This window comes from Crassostrea angulata, chromosome 2, assembly GCF_025612915.1.
Source record: "Crassostrea angulata isolate pt1a10 chromosome 2, ASM2561291v2, whole genome shotgun sequence".
In the NCBI taxonomy this organism is placed as follows: Eukaryota; Metazoa; Mollusca; class Bivalvia; order Ostreida; family Ostreidae; genus Magallana; species Magallana angulata.
Genome location: NC_069112.1, coordinates 79,942,879 through 79,963,374, shown reverse-complemented (window position 1 = coordinate 79,963,374; position 20,496 = coordinate 79,942,879). Strand labels below are relative to the sequence as shown.

General features: G+C 32.7%; 1 protein-coding gene and 1 pseudogene across 1 annotated transcript in view; both read right to left on the bottom strand.

Moving 5' to 3' along the window:
- Window positions 1-2,513, bottom strand: part of LOC128172015 (uncharacterized) — a 65,776-nt pseudogene extending 63,263 nt beyond the window's left edge.
- LOC128172016 (uncharacterized) overlaps window positions 1-20,496 on the bottom strand; it is a 184,325-nt gene that overhangs the window by 45,919 nt on the left and 117,910 nt on the right. The gene's annotated exons all lie outside the window — the stretch shown is intronic.

The window sequence follows — 20,496 nt, the reverse complement described above, 5'->3', positions numbered from 1 at the left end:
TTCTTTCTATCTATATCTCCCCCTTCTCTCTATCTATATCTCCCCCTTCTTTCTATCTATATCTCCCCCTTCTCTCTATCTATATCTCCCCCTTCTTTCTATCTATATCTCCCCTTCTCTATATCTATATCTCCCCTTCTCTCTATCTATATCTCCCCCTTCTCTCTATCTATATCTCCCCTTCTCTCTATCTATATCTCCCCTTCTCTCTATCTATATCTCCCCTTCTCTTTATCTATATCTCCCCCTTCTCTCTATCTATATCTCCCCCTTCTCTCTATCTATATCCCCCTTCTCTCTAGCTATATCTCCCCTTCTCTCTATCTATATCTCCCCTTTTCTCTCTCTATATATGCCCCCTTCTCTCTATCTATATCTCCCCCTTCTCTTTATCTATATCTCCCCCTTCTCACTATCTATATCTCCCCCTTCTCTCTATCTATATCTCCCCTTCTCTCTATCTATATCTCCCCTTCTCTCTATCTATATCTCCCCTTCTTCTCTATCTATATCTCCTCTTCTCTATATCTATATCTCCCCCTTCTCTCTATCTATATATTGGCTATCCCTCTTACCCTGATTATTTAAAAGTCCCCAGGGGCAGATAATTAGACAATATCACAGCCCTGACATTACCACAAGGATGTTTTTCCTTGTTTAACAAACCAGTCATCATTCAAAATGATTGGAATGAGGGCAATAGTTATAGTGTCAGTTCCTTGGTAAGAAATTGATGTCCTCGACCTATGCTCTCGGGCAACAGTTTATGACATATGATTGGCTACCCCCCCCCCCTACCCTTGTTATTTGAAAGTCCCCAGTTATAGTGTCAGTTCCTTGGTAAGAAATTGATGCTCTCAGGCAACAGTTCTTACCCCAGGACTAACACAATGACTACTGCCCTCATTCCCATTTAAAAGATGTTAACTATAATGTCTATAAATGAAACACGACAACGAACTTGTGATAGTAATGAGTCTCCTGAATGACTCAGGTGACCTAAAAATACAGAGTTTAGCTACATTATAATAGTAACAATACATGAATACTATACCACATATATTCTTTCTTTAGTCAGTTAGTTTACTGCATCCCATTACACCAGGAACCTGTAAAGAGACCACCATATATTACAAACTGGTATATTCTAAATAAATATTTCAGTCACAACATCATATTAATTTCCATTCATAAACATGTAAATTGATGGTGTCCTCAAGTTCAACCTAAATATAACATGAACATAGTGGTATAATGTTATACGTAAATGCTTTAATGGAAATATTTATAATTTATTTATTCAGAAATTCAACTTTGGGCAATACAGTCCATCAGTTTACATGCAATAATAAATTCACATATTACTTTACGCTTTAATTGAAATTAAGTAATTATTTTCTTTTCTTTTTTTTCAAACTGACATAAGTAATGAAAGCCGACATTGATTCATGTATTTTCATAAATGTTTAGTCTGTCAACTTAAAGAATGAATTGTACTAATATTTTAGACTAATGAAATCTAAAATAACATTGGCCAGTGAAAAAAATTTTCAAAAGAAGAATCCTTTTTTTCATTTATTTATCTTTTAAACATCTGTTGGGCTAATTTTGTATCAAGGGTTTTGGGGGTCATGCACCCAAGGTCACCAGTGGGTCCAGGGCAGAGTGGTTCTGTCTGATGATTGGTTACTCTGAAATCACTGAGATCTACATGTACCGGTACATGGTGTTTGTTGACATAAAACAACTCCCCTAAGTTTTTAAATTTTAGGGGCCCCTAACAAAAATTTTATCTGACACCAGTGCACATTAATTTACTTTAAGAATGATTTGATACCAGAACACTGGCCTAAAGGTAACAGAAATTATGTAGCCCGATGACCATGTTTGTCTTTTTCTTCCTCTCATCCACTGAATCTATGTAAAACACAAATAAAAACTTACTGGTAACATTAGTCATCTGTACAAATGTTGACTGTTATGAGTTATTCATCTACATGTTGACTGCGATTTCATATGCATGACTCGGAGTAAAAAGGGAGATAACTCAAACTATTTACTTCTTCAGCTAGATAATATAACGTACGTCTCTCTAAATTTGCTCTCTCTCTCTCTCTCTCTCTCTCTCTCTCTACCTCTCTCTCTCCCTCTACCTCTCTCTTTCTCATTGCTTGTTTATTAAGTAAAATATAATATATTATGACAGAATTCTTACAGACAAAAGTAAAACAAAAAAACATTCAAATTCATTTGTACAAAGTTGGTTTGGAGAAAATTCGAGACTTTCCGTTCCGTGTTCGCTGGCATAATTAATTCCACAGGTAGACCACATTGTACAATATAAATAGCATTTGAACAAACCTGTACTTTCATTTCTTACACGGGGAACCATTATCGATCTAAATGGGTAAAAATATCCTTCATTTTGCTGCCTCTGATCTATCGTCTGTTCGATTTACGTCACAGTGATGCTTGTCGTTTCGGCATCCTATAGTTTCGACCCCATGGTCCCACGGTTTCGCCTCAGAAAATGAATCATTAAAAAAAAAAAGCTATTGGAATGTTTACTTTTAAATGTATTTATCATCAACTTAGTTTTCTTATTCATTTAATCTCATCTATATTTTAGCTACTTACCGGTATATGCTCAAAGAAAACTTATTTTTTTTATGTGTTTGCGGGGGAAGTGGGGGTGGGGGGGGGGTGGTTAAATACGACATCATGAATAATATGAACATTTCAAACCTAGAGGAAGAAGGCGTGGTGGATCCAGGAATTTACAGAGTGGATGCGTGGATCCACTCCAGGAATTTCTGTACAGTGGGTGTGATGGTGGATCTACTTCTGGAACACAAAATGTCATGTATAAAGAGATGGAACTCATGCCACAGATGATTTCTAAAGCAATCCTGTGTGTCTACATATTTCGTATTCTACTACAGTTATTGCCGAGATCAAAGAGATGCCGCGGACATTATTCTCCAATATACCACGAACGTCATCAGTAAATTATCAGATCAGAAATACCTATTTGTCTTGCACTGATCATGAAAGTACAACTTAAAACCGCAAAAACCATGTCAATGTCAGGTGTTAGTTTCAGTCAAAACAATGTGTATTGCCTCAGATCTTTATTTTTAAGAGATCAACGCTGCTGTTCCAAGGACTTCCTTAGCATATTTTCACTGCGTGTTTTTACAAAAAAAATATAACGTGTAGTAGTAATTATCGTTTTAAATTGCCCTTAAAATAATATGTTTTACGGTGCGACCGTTGGGGCGAGCGCAGCAGGTGATCAAAAAATGAATTATGAATTATGATAAATCAATAAAAATAAAAGTAGTGACGTAAAGTAAATGCATTTGAGTGCAAAATGAAATAAACATACCTATTTTCCAGTAATTTTTCATTATTTATAATTCATAAGATTTTTTATTTATTTATATACCAATCTGATTAAAATCAGATCTTTGTAACGCTCCAAAATTCTGATAGTCGCTGAACAAAGTGTAGCGCCATCAGAATTTGTCAGAGCGGATCAAAGATCTGATGTTTATATACTGCTTGCACGCCAGTATAGAATTTATCTCAGATAAAACGTTGTTGAATAATATAGATTTTAACATAATGTACATTGCAGTTTATTTCCTCACCCCGATTAGAAATTTCCTGATTTTGAGATTTTTTTTTTTTTTGCTTGCACTGAAGATTTTTTGAATGATGTTGCCACGCCCCATTTAAAAAAAACGTTCCTGGAAATTACCGTAAATATTATGAATAAAATAAATGTGAGCATTCATCCAAATGAAAGTAAGTTACAGCTGTTTCCTATCTCTGAAGAAATGTCCCGATTCGTTAGCTCTGCAAGATTTTGAGAAGATTTTGGTATTTATATTTCAGCAGATTTACAATAACTACTTAGAGTAGTTTCCCCTTATTGTGACGTCAAAGTTCACGTGTAGTCTGTCTCTTTGAAAACACACTAGAAAAAACTAAAAGAAAAATATTGTGTTGTTTACATGAAAGCATGATGTTCTGGAAATTACACAATTTATTGCGTGGACCCTGAGGTCCACGCAGAAAATATATAAGCGAGGTTAAACCGGATGCTATGGGGAAAATTCAGCCTGCGCATGAGTTAGCCTGGTTCCTGTGCGTAATGGTTAGCTCAGGGAACCAGGCTAGCACAGGTTTATCTGAATCGGGATCGGGATTCCATGCCATATGCACATGCAAGTTCAAAGGAGCTGAAATTGTAAAGTTGTCGGTAAACATTACAGAAACAAAGTATTCCTTCTAAAAAAAAAAATGATCGGCATGTGATATAAACTGTCAGTATTATAAAATAAGGTAATGTTATATCGAAACTACAACATGCATCAAATAGCATAATTTGCAATGTTTTGCTTTCCGAATACACATGTAGCTTAACTTTACTTTTATAGAAGGCGAGGCTAGAGTACTTCCCGATTAAAATTATTTAAGTATGATTGAATAATTATGTGACTGTATAAAATCGATGATTGAACAATTATGTTACTGTATAAAAGTTTAAATCTCAAGAAAAATGCATCAAAATATGAAGATGATTTACACAACGCTGTCACTGCATAGTTAACAAAGTAGTGCGAAGCGTAATGTGTGCGCAAATACTAAAATTCGCCGAATGCCTGATACTTTACATGCAATCTTCATTAATATAGATCATAATTATTTTAGAAGTATGAACCCTTTAAATTCTGAGATTAGACGTCAACTATACATATACATGTACGTAATACAACGTACAAATTTAGTGGTTAAAAGCATGGGGGCTGGAGTTGGTGGAATCTGTGATAATTTTAAGGCTTTCCCGTTTTCGTTGGAAACACATGCAAATGGTCCACGTATTGCAGTCCATTTTTAAAGGACAGCAACTTGTCTGTTTCTTAAAAGATTTACTTTGATTCTCGCGAGATGGTATCCAGTCTAGTGAGATCGGCCGACATTGAGGAATTGCATTGTGGGTCGAACTTTACTGACGCCGAAAAATTCTGTCGGATCAATGTACAAGAAATCCATTGTGACGTCACTCGAAAGGACGATAACTCCGTTATAATGGAAATTGGCGTTGTGTTATTTACAATGCATGTACATAGTACTGGTCTTTCACTACTCTCGTGAGAGTGTGAAATGGGAAACCATAATTACAGGGAACTACTGGGACGATTAAAACAAGGCATTACTGGTCTGATTTACTGACGCCAAAAAAAAATCCGTTAAATAAATGTTCAAATTGTCCGAATTTTCTATTCACACACGCCTTGCCGGTAGAGCTCGCTTTGCACCGGCGCTGCGCGCCGGCGAGCTGCGCTCGCTATTAGGAATGTGATTCAAAGATATTTTATAAATAAGTAAAGAGTATTAAAATCCTAAGAAAAAGTATGTCGTCTGCATGTGATTCCTTTGATCGATACACATGTAAACAGTACTAACAAAACCGTTGGGGTTACACGGAATAGCCGTCAACATGATCTAGATCGTCTCTCTATAGGAGAATCTGTAGAAATACTGGGCTGTTAGTAGAATAGAAATAAAGTTCTTGTTTTTGTTAATGTTACAGATAACATCCTTGGTCTCGAAATGTTGTTTGAAATATAAAAGCCTCGGCTACCGCCTCGGCTTTTATATTTCAAAACAACATTTCTCGACCTCGGAGGTTATTCTGCAACATTCACAAAAACTCGTACTTTATTTCTTAAGTAACATTCGTCAGAATATGTTTTGTCTAGTACTTTTAAGACTTCTCATATTTTATCCTCCTACCCAGAAGCCGATGTACTCTGTGACTTGTTTACAATTTTTAAGAAGTTTCATTAATTTAGCACGCTGTTCTTGTTCTGACTGACACTGGAAATCGTGTTTATTTCAGCAGCACAAACAACGCACTTGTTGAACTGCAGTCACTTAACAAAATATCATGAATAGTCGGCATCAGGCTTGGGGCGAATTACATTGTAAAGTAATGCATTAATGCATTACATTACCATTACTTTATGAATTTGGACATTAAATTACCATTACCATTTCTTGATTTTCTTCAAGTAATGCATTACATTACCATTACATGAGTAAAATAATGCATTACCATTACCATTACTTTTTTTTTAAAAAGTAAAGTTAATAAAGAGTTTTTGCAAATGTTTCAAATATACAACACTCTTTAATATATCTACAGCTTCATCCTCAGTATCAGGTTCAAATTCAATGAATAAACAAGAGTCGCCCATACCAAAAAAAAAGCACTAAAAAGTTATACCTATGAGCCCTTAAAAAAGTTACCAAAAAACGTAACTAAGTTAGCACAATTTGGAACCATCTGATCAATTATGGTTCCAAATTAGCATCAAAAAGTTATACCTATATTGTAACTTTTTGCTTAAGTACAAAAAATTCATAACTAGAGTGTAACTATTGACAATTTATTTCTTCATAAAAATAAAATAGGTATAAAAAAGTTATCAAACGTTATGGATGTAGGTACAGAAAAGTTATACATACAGTTACATAAAAGTTGTCATTTAGGTACAGAAAAGTTATATGTATAGTTACAGAAAAGTTATCATTTCGGTACTGAAAAGTTATAGACGTAGGTACAGAAAAGTTATACATATAGTTACAGAAAAGTTATTGTTTAGGTACAGAAAAGTTATAGATGTAGGTACAACAAAGTTATCATTTAGGTACAGAAAAGTTACACAGAAAAATTACAGATGTAGGCAAAAATTATCCATCTGTATCATAAACATCAGATAAAAAAAAAACCCAGGTACATGTACAGGTGTAATACTGATGAAAAAAAGTCCCTAATGTTGACATAAAGAACTTTTCATCAAATTGTTTTTGCTCTTGAATAGGAATTTAAAATCATATCTGTTCATGTGAGCAAAAGAACACAAGTCAATATATTTACATTTAATGAGTATGCTTTCCTCCATTTCTTATGGAAACTTATAGTTAACGCCTTGTTTACGATTGGTCGAAACCTACAATGACCTTAGAAAAATCACTGAAATAATCAGGATGATATCAGACTCACATTCATATTGAAGACAATTTGGCTGTTTCTTTTAGCTAACATACTGATGCACATTAAGAATAATATAGTAAATTTAACTTACTTTTTACAAACAATTTATTAATTTGTTAAAAGAAAGATGTAAATATAAACAATATAATGGTTTCTTTGACGATTCATGCAGGTAATGAAGGGAGCAATGATTGCAGAAAAAATTACATAACTCGCTAATGCGGGTAATGTATTTTTTCTGCAATATCGCTACATTCATATCCCGCATATATCACCAAAGAAAGCATTTTATTGTTTACATAATTATCACAAATCATTACAGAACCTATATGTAAGTTTTTGAAATAAAGCAATAATCTAATATAAAAGCATTTTGGGATTACATGTGTGTCTAATGTTCTTGCTCAATTTGAATAGAAAGTTTGAAAACATTATTTTGTAAACCAAAATTTGACCAAAACCTTCATTAAGCATGTTTTAGGTTAAATTCCTAACATATACTAGCATGATTTTGTTCCAAACATACTAGTATGATTTTTAAAACAGTCCTGGTTCTAGATGATACCAATGATGTGCAGTAATTTATCAGCAAACAACTGGATCTGTTTCTTGAATCTGTTCCTAAAATGTATAAAAAAGAATGTTTCATTATGGCAATTTCTTACTACATGTACTTTCATTGTAACTTTTAAAATCCTTGACAACTACCTTATACTTAAAACAGAAAATTATATAGCATACCCATGTTGAATATATATGTAACCAGCACCTGGCAGGTGAAAACTGGTTTCTGTTTACATGGCTGCATGTATTTCTATGGAAACGGTTGCTCTTGCATCTGATCTTTCATAGTATTATCCTCTTCCTCCATCAATCTAAAAGAAGGCAATACAATTTAAAACATGATACTGTTTGACAACTTTCAATTTACGTAGCAAAAATTATTATTAAATATCAGTAAAACTTTTCAATTCTCTGTTGACCTGGTACCCCCCCCCCCCCCCCTAAAAAAAGTCAACATTGATACAGCAGTTGCCATTATATTCTAAGATTTACAATAATTCATTAACTAAAAGATATACATAATATATGGTTATAATCTGTAAATCTTATTTCTACTTGATAAATACATACACTTACTTTTTTCATCTTGTATTAATGATGTATCTTCAATCTAGTGTACACTAGTCTGCTAGCTGGACTTGGTTGGGATTTTTTCTGCAATACAATGATACTCTTTTTAAAAGAGTCGGCCATAATTTGATTATATATAGAATGTACATCACTAGATATACATGGCTGCATAGACTTTGATATAGATGATAAAATCATGCACTTCTTATTAGAATTCTAGAAGTATTCCAAATGGAATTCATGTCAAAGTGCAAAGCAATAATATAAAAATTGAGATAAGCAAACACAAATGAATTATTCAAAATGACTTGTTTGTATATCAGACTTACCCTGAATGGAAATGGTCATCCACAACTAAAGCCATATCATCCAGGTCTTAGGGATGTCTATCTTTATAAAACCAATGCTTGCAGTTTCATTACTACATACAACACGCTGTGGTTCTGCATATTTCTTGAAAAAATCAGGAAAATCTTCACAACAACTCCTGTCTTCTATGCCCATTTCAAAATTTGATGGCGGATTGGCTATTGTCCAATCAGAATTCACGAAAGACAAAGTTTGAAATTTTGGCCAATCACGATACAGCAACGATTAATACCGGGATAATTCTTTAAAATTTATTTTAGTTAAAAAACAATATTATTTACTTAATATTATCTAAAGAATTCTGCATTTAAATGAAACAAATTTTAGTAATATTTTCTTTCCTTACAACCTGTTAGTTTAATAACCGATCATCAAAACTGGGCATTTCCGGTCTCAAGAGCCGCCATCTTGAAAAATTTGAGGGAATTTTAAAAACTAAATGAATTTAAATACCAATGGATTTGTTCAATTGATGAATATGTAAAACAAAAAATTATAACATCTTTTTTAGATAAAACATGTTTTCCAAAGTTTAAAACACAGTCCTTATAGCTATGTGCTGTTATAAATACAATGAGAGATACGCTAGTACTTGGAAAACCTACAGATGGAAATAGAAGTACTGTTCTTTGTTAACAGCATGTCTATTAATCAAATATGTGAATAAATATAGTGAACCCATCTAATGATCATTCTTTATTTGCTCAATATATAATCAATGGTGGCAATATGAACAACATATTACGTAAGTAAAATGATATTTATAGACATTTGGCATGATACAATATCAGATATGAAATAGAGACACAGGATAACATGCATAACAAAAAACAATTTATGAAATAATGTTGCGGTTTTTAAAAGCTAAATATAGATATATCCCCAGATTACACAAATCTTTACAATTTTCCCCAGTAATATTTCTTAATTTATTTTGATCGTATTTCTTTTTACAGGATCACTTTAAGACAAAAGATTGCTGTTGCACTTATGATCGAAGTTTCAAAGGGTTCATCTTTTAAATGCATCCATCTTCCGGGCTATTCTAAATAGATGTTTTGCAGGAGCAGTCAAAGCTTGGGCTGGAAAATACTGTTTGACGATCTTAGGATATATTAAGTGCAATAATTGATTAAATACATAAATCTTGTATTTTCTATCAGTCCAAACTAATGTAGTGTAATAAATATACAAGAGAGAGAGATACAAAGAGACAGAGACAGAGAGAAAGAGAGAGAAAATAAGTAAGATTATTTTCAAATGGATTATAATACTGGAAGTGATATTGATTTTCATCATGGATGGACAGTGCATTCATTTTGCTTTTAAAGGTGCATGTCTGTCTCCTATTCTATTGTGACATAGCGAAGGGAAGGGGAGGGGATTGGAGTGTTTAGCACTTCTTATAACAATAGATTGTTTTGATACTTAGATTATCCTGGGGGCATAGTGTGTTGTTGACACATTTCTTATTGAAGTGCAAACTAATTGGAGTAAATGGTTTAAATGATTAAGTAAAACTCTTAATAAAAACACTCTTAAAAATGTTATGAAATTGTGCTGTTAAACAATTCAAAAATGAATTTTAAAAAACCTTTTTTAATAAACATGTACAATTAAAACATGTTTTTCTTAATTAGAATTATTTCTTTTTTCTTTAAAAATAAATTTAATCAAATTCAATTTCAACTATTCATTTATTCATCACATTTTATAAAGTGAACATGCATAAATATGCATAGTAATGCAAAGTAATGTCATGTAATGCCAGCATTACACTAGATTTTGGAAAGTAATGCATTACATTAGCATTACTTGTAATGCTAATTTTGAGGCATTACACATTACTAGCATTACTTTGAAAACATGTAATGCATTGCAATGCATTACCATTACATTTAGCATTACCCCAAGCCTGGTCGGCATATGCACTTCAATCAAATCAAACAAGTTGATGTCCTTTAAAAAAGGACTACAATACGTGGACCATTCTAATATTTACATTTTCCAGTGTCTTTGCCTGTGATAACACTACGTATCGATTTTGTACTATATAACAAATCATACAAATGACGCCAAATTGAGGCGCCAGCGGGGTTTGCTTATTTATATCTAAATATTCAACTGTACGATGGCTTAAAATTATATAAATATAAGTAATAAGGAATCATTCTTTGAATATTATGAGGTGATAATTTCGGTCGGGGCGTGATAAAATCTATCATAAAGCCCTTCTGGCTTTATTGGATTTGATCACGCCCCGACCAAAATTATTTCTCCGGATAGTTTTTAAAGAGCCAGACGACACTTAACCGACGTGAACTTTGACGTCACAATATTAAGTGGATTTACTCTAACTCTAACAAGTTTTTGTAAATCTGCTGAAATATTACCATAATCCTCTCAAAATCCTGCAAAGCTAACGAATGGGGACATTTCTTTAAAGATACTTGTAGGAAACAGCTGTAACTTACACTCATTTGGATGAATACTCACATTTACTTTATTAACTATATTTACGGTAAATTCCAGGAACGTACACGTAGCAACGTCTTATAAAAGGGGGGGGGGGCAAACTTTCCTCACAAGCAAAAAAAATAAAAGAAGACATTATTATTTTCGAAATCATCAAAATTCTAATCCGGGGTGAGGAATGGAGAGTGCGTAGTATACCTTTAGCTCTTTAGCTGCTAATTGGTATCTTTTTTTTCACTTCCATTTATTAATGTTTCCATGAAGGAGAAACTTCATGATCCTAACGTAATACGTAAATTAGAAGAACAAAAATTCTTTTACACGCCGGTAGGGGGGGGGGGGTATAATAAAAAAATTAGAGTCCCGTAGAGGTGAAGAATGACGAAATTTAACACTTTTATAACGATTTTTTTTTCAGTTTAAAAAGTGTGCACCACGATTTAACATGATAGTCTGAATGAATTTATTCTAACATACAGACCCTGAAACGTGCTACTACACCAGTTGCACGGTTAGGTTCGTTACGCTTTTTGAACGGTACGGTTCGCTTTGTGAACGGTACGGTGCGTTTTGTGAACGGTACGGTTCGCTTTGTGAACGGTACGGTACGCTTTCTGAACGGAACGGTTCGCTTCTTGCACGGTACGCTTTGCTAAAAATAGCTGCACGCTTTGTGAACGGTTTGCGCGCTTTTTTAATGAGGTAGGCGTGGCCTGAACGCTTTGATTTTTCTCGATATAATTTTGTTTAAATTTTGCCGGATCTACTTCAGAAAGGTAGTACATGTAATAATGACAAAAAATTTTCTTTATTTATATGATATACTAGTATTACAAAAAATTTATCTATTTAAAATCAAAACTTCCATCCGTTTCCCCGTTTTTGATACGTTGCGTGAAACGTATACTCAGTGACAACCGGGAAGCGGAGGTAATTTTAATTTTGATCAGTCTGTTATTATAAGTTTTTAATTTAGATAAATGTAATCATTAAGATAGATTAAAAGAAGTGTTTGACTTTAATCCGATATATTTTTGTTAATTGAGCGAGCTGTCGATAATTTTACAAAGCATCTTAAGTTTTTATTTCTATACATGTATTTGAGTTGAAATCAATAGATATTTCTAATAAATTTAAAATTGCTATGAAAAATTGCCCCGACTTTATTCCGATATTTCTTTAGTTTCCTTTATCGTTGTCTTGATTCTCGGCTAGTTGTTATTATTCATAATTCGTATAATCATTCTTTATTGCGTATTACTGTAGTACTATTGTCGATCGCCGATTGCTCTAGTGAATAGACGATGTAAAATTAATGATAAGACAAACAATGAATTTCAGATAAGAAATCTTGAATTCAACTGTTATATAGTTTTTTGACACGAATGTTTATTCATTTAAATATTGATTCTATGATTTTCTGCACTTGTTCGTATACACAGATCATATCTAAATGTAACCGTTATCGCTTCTCTTATCTGAACTAAGATCGCGTGTATAGTCAAAATATGACTATTAGTTTTTGATTTTCCGTTAAGGCCAAATAAAAAAATACCTGTGGTCCCGACCGTCCCTATTTTATACCCCCGACCCTAAACTTTTTTTTGCCAATTTTCCCCGCCTTCCGTCTTCGGCTCCAATATTATATTTAGTTTCAGCAATGGCGGCCTCTGGAACACTTTTAATTTTTATCATGTTTATCAGTTGATTGAAAAGAAGATAAATCAAGAACTGCTTGTACCTTGTGTACCTCACATTAATAAATTAGGTCCAACCTAAGGGGTGACATGCTCGCTCTTTGATCGGTAACTTCGCCGGAATTTCCTTCGAAAGAGATGTTGAAGTCGCCCTGTATTCTGAGTTCACAATCGAGTAAATAAAACCCATAGGCAATAAAATGATAATTATCCATTTTAAAGGGCATTTTCACAGCCTCAGTTAACCCCTGTTTTGATTAACAACTTGCGACTGTCTTATCTATAGGGGTTATAAATACGGGTGATGCAACCACATACAGTGCATTGAAAATTACAACCGATGTTTATTTCTTTTAGTGTTTATATTATAATTAGTTTGTGGCTTGTAATTAGTTTATAACACTGCCAAATTAATGCTGAAATAATCATAAAACAATTTGCTAACAGTTATGTTCAAGGTCCTCTGCATAACGGTTGTAATTGGGTCAAAGGGTTGGACTAATACCTCCAAAATACACCAAAGTACAAAGACTGATTTTATTTGTCATTAAGCTAACACAATTGCAAAACATTTCATATATAAAATGTTTGAATACATCCAATAAATTAAATTCAACAAATTGGATAATTTTAAAAAAAAATAGATTGTTGTTTTAATTTTTATTAACTTGTTTCTAAATAAATCCAATCTAAATTAACAAATTAAACTTTGTATACCATTATTAGCATTATGTTATTGTCAAGAAATGGGAGTCTCTCTGATTTCTCAAGCTTCTCCCTATTTTTCTGTTAGATAGAAGTGAATCTCCCTAAAATTTTGCTCTAAGTTGGGCCCTAAATTTAATTTATGTGGAATCTGCAAGGTGAAAATAATTTTTTTTTTAAATTTTAAAATGAGAAATATTGAGAGTGACCTTTGTTTAATTGAAATGAATAGAAAAAATAACAAATCATAGCATTCTGAATCAAATTCGAACCAAATCGAATGAACTCTGAATCGACCCAGCCCTATAATTATATAATACTGAATATTTAATACTTTTCTGTTTATGTTGTTATAAACAGAAATTATTTTTTTTATTAATTTTTTATTTAAAAATATTTGTGTCATAGTAATAAATGCTAGATGCTCTCTACCAATCTTAATTTAGTATAATTATCTCACTAAATACAAATGCCATCTGCAATGCAGTGCTAGGTACATGCAGTACTAAGAGAATAATTTTATACAGTTTTGTTAAAAAAAAAAAAAACAAAAAAAAAAAAAAAAAAAAACTACCTACCCTAATTTTTTTATAGACGTTACCGGAACCACACATATTTGTTTATTTGGTCTAAACTATACATGTACATGTAACAAATCTCTTACGATATGTACACAACTGGATATACACAACAAGTCAATAACTTTTATATATATAATGGCGATATTTATCATTCTGTTGAACAAGTGTCCGCTCTTCACTGTGTGCATGCGATTTAGCTAACGTTTTACAAATGCTGACTAACCTGTTCATATTTTATTTACCTTTTTACACACATACTTGTTGTAAACAGGACACGAAAAAATACCCGGTAATCAACAAATGAATGTTAAAAGTGATAGATATATAAGAATTTATGTAGTAACAAAAATAATACGACAGAGAGGGAAAACGACTCTGATCGCCAGTACATGAATTATAATTATAGTGTTTGCGCATGCGTGAAAGTATCGACATCAAACTTTTATTCCAATTATTATAAACTTAAACAAACTACCACTGAGCATTAATAAAATGTTAAACATACTTATTAAAATATTTTGATAAACACAAAGCCGTTTGTTTTTTTTTATGTAAATACAATTATGTTTTATCATTCCTTTACCTTTTAATAATTATCGTTATTATCGATCATTAAAATCAGCAAACAATAAATGGTGTGTTTGTGTTATTTCTCATTTTGTTCCTTGTTGTTATCTGTGTTTTGAATATTTTCCTCTGTGACATCAATTTTGTTTTTATTCTTTTTTGAAATTTTTGTACGCTACATAAGCGTTGAAGACATATGCCCTCACCTTTTTTAGTGTGTAATCCAATAATATTTAAAGGTTTGACCACATATGCAACTATACCAATACATGTAGAAATTTTAACAGTTTATTTTTTTTTATTTATTCATTACAAAATTACGTGGCTGCACGTAGATCTAATAATGATTGGACATTTCTTTTTAAATAATTTTGTGTCACCTACCTAACGTATGCATATATGATTGGATCAATATGACTGTAAATTTAGGATGGAACGTGCATGTGTATTTACTAAGCCAAAAGAATTACCAAAACAAAACTAATCAGCCAAAGAGTCACCGTTAACACCGATACTGAGTACTTTCTACACGTTACATCCAGTATAGATGCTTGATCCACCTCTAAATGTATCGCTGGGAATTAAAACGCGAGATCATCGGACGTCATACTTAAGTTTCTTTTGCGCTCGACAGTTTTCGTTGTCGGGCAAATTCGGGGAAGGAAATGACGTCATATGTCAGCAAAAATTCAGATAGGTACAGTTTTTCTTTTACATAAGGATATGTATTGTTTACGTCAATGTTTTTAAAAGGATTTTTCTTATTGTTGAATGAAAATGTTGTATGCGATTTAGAGATAATATTTTCCGTAGAAACGCTTCCTGTTCCCTCATGTTGCTATGAACCGCAAAGGATTATTTTTTTTCACGCGGGTCTACAAAATTTTCTTTGAACAATCTGCTGATTTCAACTCGAATTTCCTCCGTTCGTACACGTTGTCTACGATTAGCAAAAATTGTAGTCGAGTGGTAGAAAACATGTATATGGTGAATTCACTCTTGTCATTATTACGGTATCATTATACGGATAAAACGAATTACGGATAATATATACGCCGCAATGGTAGGGCGAGTAACATGTAATCAAACGGGCAGATACTTTGGATGACAACTTCAATTGGATTAACATATTATGCAAATAAATATGTGTACACGTTTAACATGATTTACATTTCTATACCACGCCAGATTGGTAGTTAACCTTATATAATATGTTGTAATTATTTATCTAAACGTCTACATGAACGAATAAATGATGTAGGAATAAATCGGGGAAGCTGAATTCGGCGGATGGGGATGAATTGACAGTCTTTTATCTAAAAATCTGATCTAAATTTCTGATTTGGGACAATGATAACAATTATGTTGTGAAATTCGACCTTAAAAATTTTAAAAAAAAGAAATACGACGCACTACACACCCACTACCCGGTTTGAAATTTCTTCCAGCCAGCAAGGAATTTAGACCAGGTACATGTGCATATATAGTATTTTTAAACGCCTGTTATGTGTTTTTGAACATGAATAAGAAAAACAAATGCATTTGGCAAAAAGCATTATGCAATTTAATCTATATGTTTTACAGTCATTCCTCCAAGCGGTAATAAGCCAAACAAATACAAAATTCCTACCTGTGCTCAAGATATGAGGTTTGACAGACAGACAGACAAATAGTCATACACTGAGCAAAGTGATACAGGTTTATATAAAATTCCAATGATTTTTACTGTTTTCTTTAATCACCCTACATACCAGGGGCCAATATTAAAGCAAGTTCAAGTTTAAATATGTTTTGAATTGTCCCATGATTTAACACACGTTAAACATACACACAATGCACATAAAGATCATGACCTAATATGAGGCATTACCATAAAATATTAAAAACTTCATTCATAACATTTTTTCTATCCATTTTAGTTTCTCTCTGAATACATATTGAGTTTATACATATAGCTATAAAAACCTGCCTTTGTATATATCGTTCTAACAGGAATGTACCGTTAAACACATATATACATTAGTATACATGTAATTGTAGATTGAAGCTGTTAAATTAATTGTAACCTTAAACCAAATTATTTATTGAACCATACATATGTATATATTTTTTATCACATCCCACAGTTCGTATAGTAGCAGTTCCACATATCGGTTCCCTAAATTCAGTACGCCAAGTAAATATATTAATAGTAACAGGTACTTTTCATTGAACAAGGTAGTATGAAAAACATACACTGCATGTAAAGTGTCTATATATTACATCTTATACTGGACAAGTTTCTAAAATATATGAACATCGATCAGTAATTTAGTAAAGTAAATGTTATTGATTCGAACACATCGATCATTCGTCTGCATTCGTCACTATGTTGTTTTCACACCGAAATAGAAGCGACTCATAATTTTGTATAATAATTAAATTAATATAGTGTGCAGAATTTTACCATCGTGACTTTTGGCGCCTATTAAGTTTTTTTTTAGGCAATATCAGTAAGATTTTATACCATGTTTAAATCACACATACATTATAGATATGTTGAAGGTATAATTTATTTTTCAAGAGCATAGTTAATTTGTTTGATAAATTCTAGATCGTAATATCACATCAACTGAATGAAGTTCTTTCAAATTTGGACAGATGGCTTTCTTGTCTACATAACTATAACCCAGCTTTATTTTAAATGTGGAAAAGCAGAAAAGGGATTACTAAGCCAGAAAAAACGTACTGAAAGTTCAAATGTTCATTGTTCGGACTAAAGCTAATTGAAATAAGTCACGTGAGTGACTCACGTGACCTAACAATACATCAGTACATGATGTTGTAAATTTGACATTGTCTAATATTGATAAAATGTTAAACCAAAAAAAAAAGGAAATGTGTTAACAGACATAAACATCTTGTATTCTACTGTCTACATGATCCATAGTTTGGATTGACTTACTGAATTATTCCTGGTGTCGTTTGATTGACTCTGTAGTCCACACCCTTATTCTCGGTAGCTATCAATGCTGGTTACTTCCCTTGACACCTGATTCTAGTGATGATGCTAGAACTCTTCTGTCTGTAATGAATAAAAAGAGAAACTGCAATATGGAAACATCAACAGCTTGTGTCAACAAATAGCAAGGTTCTTTTTTACATACATGTATTCAAAACGCTATTCCTGTATCACCACATTTATTTACCACCTACCCCCTCCCGCACCATGTATTGATGATAATGCACATATGGTGTTCAAAGTTCACATTTTGGTTGTTTTTAAAGAACGAAGTTTTTTAATGAAATCGAATGTTGATATAATAACCAACACCTTACCTGTACATTATAGATAAACGAACAGTGTGTCCTTGATGTTAGCATATTTAAATGTCCGGCCGCCAATAATCCATATAATACCTGCATTCAGATGTACCCGAATTTATGCAGAGTTTGTCGGGCTGACATCTTACACCCGACAATAGAGGTGCCACCTGATTGGTTGGTTTGCTGTATAGTCTGTGTCACACCCTAAAATGTTAAAAGAGATTTCTGTAAATGTGTGTTTGTCATAAAATGAGAATGTTAAGTTGTAAAATATGACACGAATAAAAAGAAAGCAATGTAAAATTGTTGTTTCACACAATGGTGGTTATTTGTATAACAATACATGATATAACAAATGAATGTGAACACTGGCGACGACTAGTAAGACGATACAGTATAACGTTAACCATTTCTTGGATTGATCTGAGAATATTTTAATTTTGATTGAAGTCAACGGTTTACAGTCTAACAATATTTTTTTTTTCAAATGATAAGATGTAGAAATACCCTCACCCCACCCCTACAAAACCCAGAATCATTACCTTGCAAGGCCATAACATGTAATTATATCCCTATATTAGAATATTAAAGGCTGAATGAAACTATCAATTTACAAAACATGTCCTTTTAAAACTATCTCTCTTTCTCTCTCTCTATCTCTTTCTCTTTCTCTCTCTCTCTCTCTCTCTCTCTCTCTCTCTCTCTCTCTCTCTCTCTCTCTCTCTCTCTCTCTGGGTTAGGGTTAGGGTTAGGGTTAGTTTCATTATACATTTCTGCAAACAAAAACAACTAGCAATTAGTTCTTTGGTAGAACTATTAGTTATTTTCTCTGTGACCACAATTAAAATCGTCGGCTACAATAGAACTTCCTTTTTGTAGAAAACATACCTTGAATTTAACAACGATATATCACTATTCATTTGTGAAACATGTATCATAGGGAGAACACTATCTCTACCAATGATGATTGTAAATATAGCATACTCTCTGTCTCTTCTGTCTTTCTCTTTCTCTCTCTCTCTCTCTCTCTCTCTCTCTCTCTCTCTCGCTCTCTCTCTTTCACGCAGCACAGTTAAGGCTGTCAATAAACTCCATTCAGACAAAAATACGGGAAATGTGCATTAGGACATCACATTATATTACAAACCTCATATGTTCTTATTAATCTATTTATTAGTAAAATTAACTTATACTAATCTTTTAATTAAAAACAACAAATGCTATTATTTACAATTTTGATGTCCGTTATATCGTACACACTGAAAAATAAGCGAGATGTCGTTCTCGCTGTACTACAAAATATGACGTCATCTGCTTCAAAATGACGCATTAAGTTAAGTCATTGAAGGCTCTCATGCAGTTTTATAGCAAGAAAAATAAATTTCATACATTAACGGAAAATCATAAATGGATATTTTGTTGAACATTATTTTTAGTAGAATGCTACCTATATACATGTAGTCTTATTTTCATTTTGTTAAAAGTATGCATCGTATAAAGAAGCCACCTCGGTTTTGTATGAAATATCGTATATCTAAAATCTGAGTACCTAAATAAATCACTCCATTGCAAAAGGCATACACTTACCTGATCCCGACAAACTTTTACATGTGAATTTGAAATATGCTATGTAACTTAAAAACTTCTACGATCCTTGTAAAATCTTACAAATTAATTTTTTTTAATGAAATTAACCCTGTGACCTTCAAAATTATTCAACATATGCATTATAAATTATGGTTTCTACTAACAACTATTCTTATCTTAAAAAGTTCGCACCGTTTTTCAAAATCTACGATATAACATCAAATTATTTCTTAATTCAGTTGTGAATTTTGACATGATTATGCCCTTGCAATATTGAATTTTTTAAATGACCTCAAAACCACAAATACATCTGCTTGTACCATGCGACTGCCATATCACGTGACCACTATGAACATAAAATATTGTACTGTTATATATATTTTAGAAATATATTGCATTTGAGTGACTGTTATTGATTTTAAAAAGGACATGCCAGTTTAACTAAAGTATACGTGTTTTCATCACAAAAATTTGCCCATATTTTTATTGACCGCCTTAACTGTACTGCGCAGTGTCTCTCTCACATGCCTGCGTGTCTGTCTGTATTATTTCCTTCTCCAATTCTTCTTAACAAGGTACATTTGATTACACGTAACAATATTTCTCTTTTTGAATATTAATGGTTTAATGTATAATGAAACTATCAAATTACTAAACATGACAGTTTTTAGCTTTCCATCTCACTGTGTTTCTCTACCCCTGTATGTCTCTTTGTCTGTTTCTATCTATCTATCTATCTATCTATCTATCTATCTATCTATCTATCTATCTGTCTGTCTGTCTGTCTGTCTGTCTGTCTGTCTGTCTGTCTGTCGTTCTGTCTGTCCGTCTGTCTTTTTGTCTGTCTGTCTGTCTGTCTGTCCGTCCGTCCGTCCGTCCGTCCGTCCATCCATCCATCCACCCATCCATCCATCCATCCATCTATCTATCTATCTATCTATCTATCTATCTATCTATCTATCTATCTATCTATCTATCTATCTATCTATCTATCTATCTATCTATC